The following is a 10,975-nucleotide window of genomic DNA, read 5'->3' on the forward strand; positions in this document are numbered from 1 at the left end:
TTATTTTCATTTCCAGCTCTACCTCCCACTGGGTATACTAGCTCATGTATATGATACCTTCAAGTTGTTAACACTAGAGTGCAGGGAATTAAGGAAAAGAAACCTTACATTATACATAACTGATCTGGTGTTGGCACCTTCTGGTGGTGGCTTAAGTCCTTAAGGATGATTGGGTTCTTTGCTGATCCCCCTTGCCAGGACCTCCTGATAGCACGTCCCTATTGTAATCCACTGCTGATTCCTTTCCTCAAATTCTCTCTTCTAGAGATCCACTCATTCAATATATTCTTGGTGTTGAGATCAATGCAACTTGACATGTTGACATCTTGTGTAGGATTTCCTTCAATATGACCCAAGTCCAGAACACCCCAGTGATTATACCCATGAGAAAAACTCATGCACACCAGTTTAGCCATACACCGTAGGAACAGGATGCCCCCAACTCTCTTTTCTTTCCTATTTTGCCACAAACCATTCCATCCCAGACTATCACTTTTAGATGTTTTTAGGCATGAGTTGGGCACCAGTACTAGTGTCCCCAAACCCCAAAGAGCACATATCAGCTTTTCAAGAGGATCTTTAAGTGCCCAATGCTACTTAGTTTGTAAAGATAGTAAGAAAGCAGCACCTCTCATTGCCCTATGGGGAAAATGAGCAGAGATAAAGAGAGGGTGGATATCAATGCACACCAATAAGTCTCTCAAAAGAATTCTCTGTTGCTAATCTATTCTGATCAGTCTCTTTAACTCATCTTCTATGCCCCAGATGCAACTTGGTGTAAGACTTACACAATCTCTCAGTACTATTATTTTAGAAAATAAATAATCAAACTTTCAGAATTGGAAGGGAAAGGTAGAGATACACATACAGAGTTCCAGATTGTTCTAGTCCACTTTCTTTTCTAATCTACTTTGAAGAACAAGGAGCAGTTATTAAACATAATTTAACCTGCTTTTTTTTAACAAAGTGAGTTATCATTTGAACCAAGTTCCAGAACCTTGTGGCATTATGAACTGTCATAAAATGTGGTTAAAACTCTTAGTAGTCTGCGCGGTGCATTCTGGGGACCGAGGTCGAGCCCGCCGCTCTTGCCCTCGCCTGAGGGAAGAGAGAAGAGGCCGCGACCGGGAAGAAAATGCGGAGTCACCACTGGAGAGAAGTCGACTCCCTAGCAGCAGCCGCTGCCAGAGAGGCCTGTCCACCCGTTCGCCCGTCCCGCTGCCCCGTTCACAATGCAGCCTGCTTCTGCAAAGTGGTACAATCGAAGGGACTATGTCTTCATTGAATTTTGTGTTGAAGACCGTAAGGATGTTAATGTAAATTTTGAAAAATCCAAACTTGCATTCAGTTGTCTAGGAGGAAGTGATAATTTAAATGAAATTGATCTTTTTCACTGTATTGATACAAATGATTCCAAGCATAAAAGAACGGACAGATCAACTTTATGTTGTTTACGAAAAGAAGAATCTGGACAGTCATGGTCGAGGTTAACAAAAGAAAGGGCAAAGCTTAATTGGCTTAGTGTTGACTTCAATAATTAGAATGACTGGGAAGATGATTCAGATGAAGACATGTCTAATTTTGATCGTTTCTCTGAGATGATGAACAACATGGGTGGTGATGAGGATGTAGATTTACTAGAAGTAGATGGAGCAGATGATGATTCACAAGACAGTGATGATGAAAAAATGCCAGATCTGGAGTAAGGAATATTGTTATCACCTGGGTTTTGAGAGAAAAATAACTTCTCTGCAAGATTTCATAATTGAGAGAATTCCTGAGTTGATCTAAAAGCAGATGCTGTATCTGCCTACTTTAACCCATTTTTCAACCTGTTTGTTTTTAAAAGGCTTCACTAAGGGTTGATATGTACCATTGTAGGGGGCAATTTTAAGTCAGCTAAGGCAATAACCTTATGCATGAACATTTCCCAGACTTTCATGAAGCTGTTGAGGTCCCAGGCAATTAATGCAGCAGTTGTGATAAATAAAAACATCTCACCTAAGTCTCCTTTTCTTCATAACATAGATACTGACATGATGATAGGACGCTCTCAGCTTAGGGAAAGAGCTAAATTTTAGATTATAGAACATGGATTCAAAAGTGGCTGAACAAATTGGCTGACACCTTACTGGTAACCTGCTATTGCTCTGGTGTTATCCCTCAGGATTGTTCCACTAAAATTTATTTTTCAAAAAATTTGCTTCACATTATTCTATGTAAGTGATCACTTGTCAGTGTTCCAGGTGTATCTTAGCTAAAACTAGAGAATGCCCTAACTTAGATGGTTTTTGAAGCCTGTACATTTGGTATTGTTTGACCCTTAAGCTTTTACATCTCTTAGCATGGAGGATGAAGAAAGCTGTACATTGTTGCTTGAGAGTTTGTACATTTAGTCCAGATTTGTATTTGCACTGTCAGTATGGCCAACGAGTGAAAAATGTTTAATACGCTATTGTATATATACTTTCTTTTTTTTTTTTTTGAGACAGAGTCTCGCTCTGTCACCCAGGCTGGAATGCAGTGGCACGATCTCCACTCACTGCAAACTCCACCTCCTGGGTTCACGCCATTCTCCTGCCTCAGCCCGCTGAGGTGGAGCCTGGGGAAATTCAGGACGTTTGCAGCAGGGAGGAGCCCGAGCCTGGCCCCTCCTCTTCCTGGGTGGAATCTCAGATTCCAAGTGCCTGGTGGGAAGCCCTCTAGCAGAGGGCCTCTGGCTTTGTGAGAGTCCCTGTTTCCCCTCTTTTTTCCCTTTTCACCCAATAAAACTCTGCTTCACTCACCCTTTAAACCTCTTGGAAGCCTAAATTTTCATGTCCATGGGATGGACAAGAACTCCATCTTTAGCTGAACTAAGGGAAAGTCCTGCAACACTAGGGCTGTCAGAAAAAAAAAATGCCATATACTGAGTGGCTTAAACATCAGATATTTATTTTCTCACAGTTCTAGAGAGTGGGAAGTGTTCTCTCCTTGGGTTGCAGATGGCTGCCTACTTACTGTGTCCTCATCTGGCCTTTCCTCTCTGCTTTTTCACAGACAAGAAGAGAAAGATCTCTTCTTCTTCTAATAAGGTCATTAATTCCATCTGGATGTCCTCACCCTCATGAGCTAATTTAACCCTAATTACATCCCAAAGAGCCCATCTCCAAATACTGTCACACTGGAAGTTAGGGCTTCAACAGTTGAGTGTGGGGGAACAAAGCAAAAACATTCCATCTATAACAATCAGGTAACCCTGGGTCATGTTCACCCAAAAGAATTCTAAATTCTTCTATGAATATTTGCCAACCTTATTTGAGTTTAGGGAAATCTTTTATTAGAGTTCTTAATTCAGCTTAATTCAGTACAAAGTTTAAACTTTATAGTTCCCTTCATACTTGGATAATGAGAAAGAATCTTTAGAAGTATCCACCAAAATAAGGCTGTTGAGACAAAAAATTTGATAAAAGTATATTGGAAGACAAATATGAGGATAAATCCTGGAAGACACACCAACACAGTTGGGAGTGTTCCAGAATCTGTTACAAGTTGGAAGGCTTTTATAGGAACACATAGGAAAGTTTAGAAGAAGGGAAGAGGACTCTTCATGTTAATATTTTTTACTCAGGGACAGGATGTTGCCATTAATTACAAGACTTCCCCAACATGAGTACCTTTGGAAGCCTGTTTACTTTTAAAGTAAACTGTCAAATGTGACCTGTATCAGAGGTCCTTGGCATTTGGGGGTTTCAGAAGAGTTGGGAAAAGCTAGAGGTCAGAGTAAGAGGAGGAAGGAGTATGAGAAGGTGTTGAAGCAGGGAAATCAGAAATATAAGGGGGAATAGAGAAAGCTGAATATAGGGAGGTAGATGTAGGCAAAGAAGAGAAGGATTTACTAATAAAATTAGTCATTTGTTACTACTTAATTTTTTCAAATTGCTCATTGGCTTTGACCAATGAATTTGTTAGTGAAGCAGTTTTTTATTCAGAATTGCATTTGGAGACCTCTCCATATCAACCAAAAGTGCTACCCATTGGACCAGAGAAATTTTATCCTCTTTCTTTTTGAAAGTGCCTCTAAAATGAAGTTTTATTCAAGACAAATGTTCCTCAGAGTGGCTTCTGAAGGACCGAGTCATCTTTGGTGCTAAAAACTCCCCACCTCTACCTGCCTACATATCACTTATTTTTCTTCTCAACTTCCTTAAATGACAAGAGCTAAGCCTTTTGGAGAGCTAGCAATGGGGATCCCTTTCCTGTACGTTGCTCCCTTGCCTTACTCAGGCTGCAAGCCTATTAAATATTGCCTGATAAAAATTTCTGTTTGGTCCGGTGTTAACTTCTATTTACACAAGAGCCAAGAAATCAGGGTCCAAGCTGCAGTAACAAGATGACTTCATGAGACTGATGACAGTCTGTAAGAAGGTAATGCCTGTGCACCTCATGTCTGGTGCCTCCAACCTGAAAGCTGACCCTCTCCAAATATAGACCCAGTAATCTTTGCTCTCCAGCAGGAAGAACATTAGAAAAAAAAAAATGTTCTATGGATGAAGTCTGAGCTCTTAGGACAAAAATTTAAATGGAAGGAGACGCTCATCTGGTTTTATTGGTGACTGATCCACAGCAAAATTTGTCCTAATGGATGCCAGTTCCATGAGGACTGAAAACTCACCACTCTGTGAGGCCAGAAACGTCCAATACACTAGCAGCATGGACTATCTGTAAGATAACAGAGAATTGAACTGAACGGTAATGCCATGTCAAAATTACGCAAATTTAATTCATTTAAAAATACTACATATGCTCATGGAACTCTACATGAGAGAATCTGCCTTAGGCTCCCGGTTGAAGTCATTCCATTATAGAACAACAATATCTAGTTTAAAAAATTCACTGGAAAGGTTCAATCAAATATAAATTTAAAATTTTTAAATACTTAAACGTTTGGTAGAATGCAACAGTAAAGACATCACATCCTGGGCTTTTCTTTGATGGGAGACTTATTATTACTGATTCAACATCCTTACATATTGTTGGTCTATTAAGGTTTTCTATTTCTTCATAATTCAATCTTGCTAGGTTGCATGTGTCTAGGAATGTATCCATTTCTCCTAGGTTATCCACTTTTTTGGCATGTAGTTGTTCATGGTAATCTTTTCTGATCCCTTGTATTTCTGTACTATGGGTTGTAATGTCTCCTCTTTCATTGTGATTTTGATTCTTCTCTTCTTTTTAGTATAGATAAATATTTGTTGATTTTCTTTATCTTTTTAAAAAGCCAATTCTTAGTTTTATTGATCTTTTATATTGTTTTTCTAGTTTCTATTTTATTTATTTCTGCCTGGGCTTTATTAATTCCTTCAGCTAACTTTGGGCTTAGTTTATTCTGCTTTTTCTACTTTCTGGTGGAGTAACCTTGAGTTGTTTATTATAGATCTTTTTTTATATAGTTTCTGTTTCTATAAACTTTTCTGTTAGAACTATTTTTGCTGGATTCCATAAGCTTTAATATGTTGTGTTTCCATTTTTATTTGTCTCAAATATTTTTGAATTTCTCTTTTAACTTGATCATTGACCCATTGGTTGTTCAGGAGCATGTTGTTTGGTTTCTATGTATTTGGGAATTTTCTGAAATTATTCCTGTTATTGACTTCTAGTTTTATACCATTGTTATCAGAAAAGATACTTGGTATGATTTAAAATTTCTTAAATTTGTTAGGACTTGTTTTGTAGCCTAATGTGTGATCTATTTTAGTGATGATCCATGTGTGATTGCGAAGAATATGTGTTATGTTGCTGTTGGGTGGAATATTCTGTATATGTTTATTAAGTTAACTTGGTCTGAAGTATTATTCAAGTACAATGTTTCTGTATTAATTTTCTATTTGGATGATTTGTCCATTGTTGAAAGTGGAGCACTAAAGTCCTCTACTGTTATTGTATTGCAATCTTTCTCTACCTTCAGATCATTTAATATTTGCTTTATACATTTAGATGCTTTGATCTTGAGTGAATATATAGTTGACCCTTCAACAATACAAGGGCTAGGGACACTGTCTCACCACACAAACAAAAATCCATGTATAACTTTTGACTTCCCCAAAACTTAACTACTAATATCCTACTATTGACCAGAAGCCTTACCAATAATATAAAGAATTGATTAACCCATTTTTATATATGTATTATATACTGTATTCTTATAATGAAGTAAGCTAGAGAAAACAAAATGTTATTAAGAAAATCATAAGAAGGGTGGACATGGTGGCTTATGCCTATTATTCTAACATTTTGAGAAGCCAGGATGGGAGGATCTCTTGAAACCCGGAGTTCAACACTAGCCTGGCCAACAAAGCAAGACCCCTTCTCTACAAAGAAAAAAATTTAGCTGGGTACAAAAGTGTGTGCCTCTAGTCCTAGCTACTTGGGAGGCTGAGGTAGGAGGATCACTTGAGCCCAGGAGTTCAAGGCTGCAGTGAGCGGATTATGTCACTGTACTCCAGCCGTGGGAATGGTAAGACCCTGTCTCTTAAATTTTTTTAAGAAAATAGCAAAGAAGAAAAATTTATTTACTGTTCATTAAGTAGAAGTGGATAATCATAAAGATCTCCATCATTATTGGAAATACTTTTTGTTTCTCTCTTCCTCTCTTGCTGTCTTTCTTTGAGTTTTCATAAATTTATGTAATAGTATGTATTGAATCATTTCTGTTTTTGTTTTGTGCATCTACTATAGACTTTTGCTTTCTGATTACTATGAATATAAAACATTTAACTTATAACAGTCTATTTCAAGCTGATAACAACTTTGATTTCATGCAACAACTCTAATTTTACTCACCCCACCATACACACATTTTGTTTTGGATGTCAGAATTTTCATCATTTTGTAATATGTATCCCTTGATAATTTATTTTAGCTATAGTTGTTATTAATAGTTTTGTTTAAAAATAGCTCACATGCTTCTCCTAAATAGGCAAGGTGGGCATCTTTTCCCTTGGGTGAGACCATGGGGAAGGTGTTTTGGCTGAGTGGAACCACTGTTTGGCCTCCTGAGTTAAGCAAAACTAGCTGTTATTCTTCACCAAAATGCACAGAAGATGGTGTCTCCCTGCCTAGGCAGGTCTTTGGGATCGGCTCTGATAATGGACTTGAAGACGAGCTATCTAGGGACTCAAGCCAGTTTGAACTTACCACCGGGCTTGTGAAAGCAACCAGATCAGCTTTGTGCATGGGCTACACTGGTTCCCGATATCTCCAATTGGGCATCACAGCTAGTAGAAACAGAGGTACCACCAAAGACTGCAAGCTGGTCACTGTGAACTACCCACCGTGCTTCTGAAAGCAACCAGCTCAGCTTTACGCATGGGCTATGCTGGTGGCTGATATCTCCAATTGGGCAACACAGCTGGCAGGAACACAGAGGTACCACCAAAGACTGCTACAGTCAGTGTTTTCCATTTGGTTAGACTGGAGTGAGCTTGGAAAGACTCTCAGAATGCTAGGGAAGCTGACGGACCACCTCCAATTTTCTTCTTCCTCTGTAAAAACCATGGACCCAGGCCAGGCGCGGTGGCTCACTCCTGTAATCCCAGCACTTTGGGAGGCCGAGGAGGGCGGATCACGAGGTCAGGAGATTGAGACCATCCTGGCTAACACGGTGAAACCCCGTCTCTACTAAAAATACAAAAAATTAGCCGGGCGTGGTGGCGGGCGCCTGTAGTCCCAGCTACTCGGGAGGCTGAGGCAGGAGAATGGCGTGAACCCAGGAGGCGGAGCTTGCAGTGAGCCGAGATCGCGCCACTGCACCCCTGAATCGGTGACAGAGAGAGACTCTGTCTCAAAAAAAAAAAAAAAAAAAAAAAAGGAACCAAGGAATCCCCTCTGTGTGGTATTGTGCTGAAATGAGGGAATAGGAGGGGCAGCATGGTCAAAGTGAGACCATTTTTCTTACCCTTCTAATTCAGTTTTACTCAGTTCTATGGACCCTCAGGTGTTTTAGGCTTGTTTCCAAGTACTGTACTGGGACTTTCACAAACATCTTCCAGTCTATGGTTAGTTACTGGTTGAAATTTCTGCAGGAGAGAGTAAAGCCTGAAATATATTTCATCATCTCGCTGATCTCATTTCTCAAAATAAGTTCTTGATGAATGAAAGTTTCTGTGATCACTGGGTATACACCCAAAGGATTATAAATCAATCTACTATAAAGACACATGCACACATACGTTTATTACAGCACTATTTACAATAGCAAGGACTTGGAACCAACCCAAATGCCCATCAATGATAGACTGGATAAAGAAAATGTGGCACGTATACACCATGGAATACTTGATAGGTGCAGCAAACCGCCATGGCACATGTATACCTATGTAACAAACCTGCAGGTTCTGCACATGTATTCCAGAACTTAAAGTAAAAAGAAAGAAAACACCAAAAATTAGCTTTCCTTAGTTCAAGGGGATTAAGTAGAAATCTGTCTTCACTGTTTCATTAGCTCTAGTGGTAGACATTAAATCTCCTTCTTGGAATTAAATGTCTTATGAATGTGTAAACACAGAAAAAAATATTTTTGGTGAACACTTTCTTGAATAACTTTGTGTTTCTAATGTGATAATCTGTACGTTATCTTTAAACCACTTAAAAGTATCTTTGGGCTGAAAAAGGAAGACAGACAAAGATCTGTTTCAGTTCTGAAACGCTATGATATCACACTTCAAGCTTTTTTCTTAAATAGCCTTAAGAGCCCTTAACACACTTTTTTTCCCCTAAAGTCAATGGAGATGTCATATCTTTTATCCATTAAGAATCTTTTTAAATTATCCACTACCAAACTTTATGATAATTGTCAGTAACCAATTCACCGTGAATTTTAGACATATACAATGTGACAAGACATGAAGTAAAACTCTTCTCCCAGGGCTCATAACCTGCCTTTGACAGGAAACGCTGAAGGGTGCCCTAAATTTCTTTTATAAAAAGTAATATTATTGGAATATTCACACAAAGTTACTATTTTAAAGACAAAAAAATATTAGCGTGGTCTATAAATTATGTAGGTTTGTTAAAATAAATATTGCTGCTGTAGAAAGAAGGTAGGATCACTAGTGGAAACAAGGGTGAGAAAGAACAGTAGAGAAAGAAAGAGAGAAATCTGCATTCAAAAACCAATTCTACAACCTACTAGTTGCCTCACCTCAGAAAGTTACATACCCTTTAAGCATCATTCTTCTCATATATTTGTTGTGAGAATGATGAAGAAAGATATGAAAAACACTTATTATAACTGGGTTCTTTTACCTTAATACTGAAATAGACAGACTCTTAATACAGAAAAAAAAAAAGTGTCCGTTGTATAGAAATGGCCTTAAGATTGAACAGAAAGACAAGCAACATCTGTCCTAAAGCAAGATGCTATCAGCTTGAATTCCTTTGAACGCTCCATTCCAGTCACAGTTGGGATGAGAGGAGATATTGAGAGGATAAGTCAGTGTATGAGATGCATCTGACACAGTTCACCCCTTCAGCACTCTGATCACTGTGCCCGCCCTACATTAAATTCAGTCTGTTACCAAGTCCTCAAGTTCATAACCAGCTACAGTTCTACAAAAAATTTAATACACAGGAGTTGGTGGCACATACCACAGTTTGCTCCTGCAACTTCAATCAAAGGCAGAATTGACGTTCATCCTATCCCTCCCCTACCACTTATTTTATATTTCCTTCCCTTTGTCATCACAAGAAGTAGACATTTCATTTAAACTATTTTTAACAACATTAATCTTATTTCTTCTAACTATATTTTTGTACCCGTATTTCAAAAAACTAAAAAAGTGGAATTGGAATATTCCTAACACAAAGAAATGATAAATGCTTGAGGTGAAGGATATCCCAATTATCCTGATTTGATCATTGCATATTTTATTTTTGTATCAAAATATCACATGTAACCCATAAATGCATACAACTATTATGTATCCATAAAGAATAAAAATTAAGAAAATGCACATTGATATGTGTGCATAATACACTCTTCTTCATGATGAACCCAAAAAGAAAATATAACTTGAAAATACCTTAGTATTTAACATTTTGAGTACTATGAGGACAGCTTATTCCCTTATAAAAGAGAATAAGCTCCATATAGCACATTCTGTTTATTTACTGATGTTTTTAAAGAGTGCACACATCTTTAATCCTTACTTTTCATAATAGCTATATTGTCATAGCACAGAGTCAGACTAATCCCACAAATCCTGTTCAATGGCATGTTACAATCAACTAGAATTTGTTTCATTTGTTGAATATAGTCAGATAAATAATTTGAGTTAGAAAAAAATATTTCAAGATTTTTTGTAATAGCGTTAGCTTGTAAGAATCAATGATCAGTATTTATCCAATGTGGTATAAAATCTAATAAGGAAGTAGTTTTTAGAACCTGCTTTATTTATTTAACATTTCACTTTCTATGTGCCTATTTCTATTTCAATTAAGTCTTCATAATTTATTTTGGATACAACTGTCATATTTATTTTCACACATTGCCATTTTTCCAAGTACTCATGAGAGAACGGATCAAATTCAGCAAATGGTTTGATGATTCTCATAAGATTTTTATTATTTAAAGAGTTCCAGTTGAGGGGAGGGACCAAGATGGCCGAATAGGAACAGCACCGGTCTGCAGCTCCCAGCAAGACCGACACAGAAGGCAAGTGATTTCTGCATTTCCAACTGAGGTATCCAGTTCATCTCATTGGGACGGTTAAGCAGTGGGTTCAACCAACTGAGGGCGAACAGAAGCAGGGTGGGGCGTTGCTTCACCCGGGAAGTGCAAGAAGCCAGGGACATCCCACCCGCAGCCAAGGGAACTATGCAAACAGGAGGGAACTGATAACCCATGGACGCATTTATTAACATTCCTTCCTCCTCTGGGTGAGAGGTCCCACCAGTATCTGTAGGCTCAGGCATCCAAACACTATTATTAACATAA

The 10,975-nt window shown here is 38.2% G+C and overlaps 1 pseudogene; it reads left to right on the plus strand.

The window, feature by feature from the left end:
* The first annotated feature begins 1,135 nt into the window (after window positions 1-1,135).
* LOC134738337 (prostaglandin E synthase 3-like) lies at window positions 1,136-3,566 on the plus strand (annotated as a pseudogene).
* The last annotated feature ends 7,409 nt before the right edge of the window (window positions 3,567-10,975 follow it).

The sequence above is a fragment of the Pongo pygmaeus genome, chromosome 1 (assembly GCF_028885625.2).
Source record: "Pongo pygmaeus isolate AG05252 chromosome 1, NHGRI_mPonPyg2-v2.0_pri, whole genome shotgun sequence".
Taxonomy (NCBI): domain Eukaryota; kingdom Metazoa; phylum Chordata; class Mammalia; order Primates; family Hominidae; genus Pongo; species Pongo pygmaeus.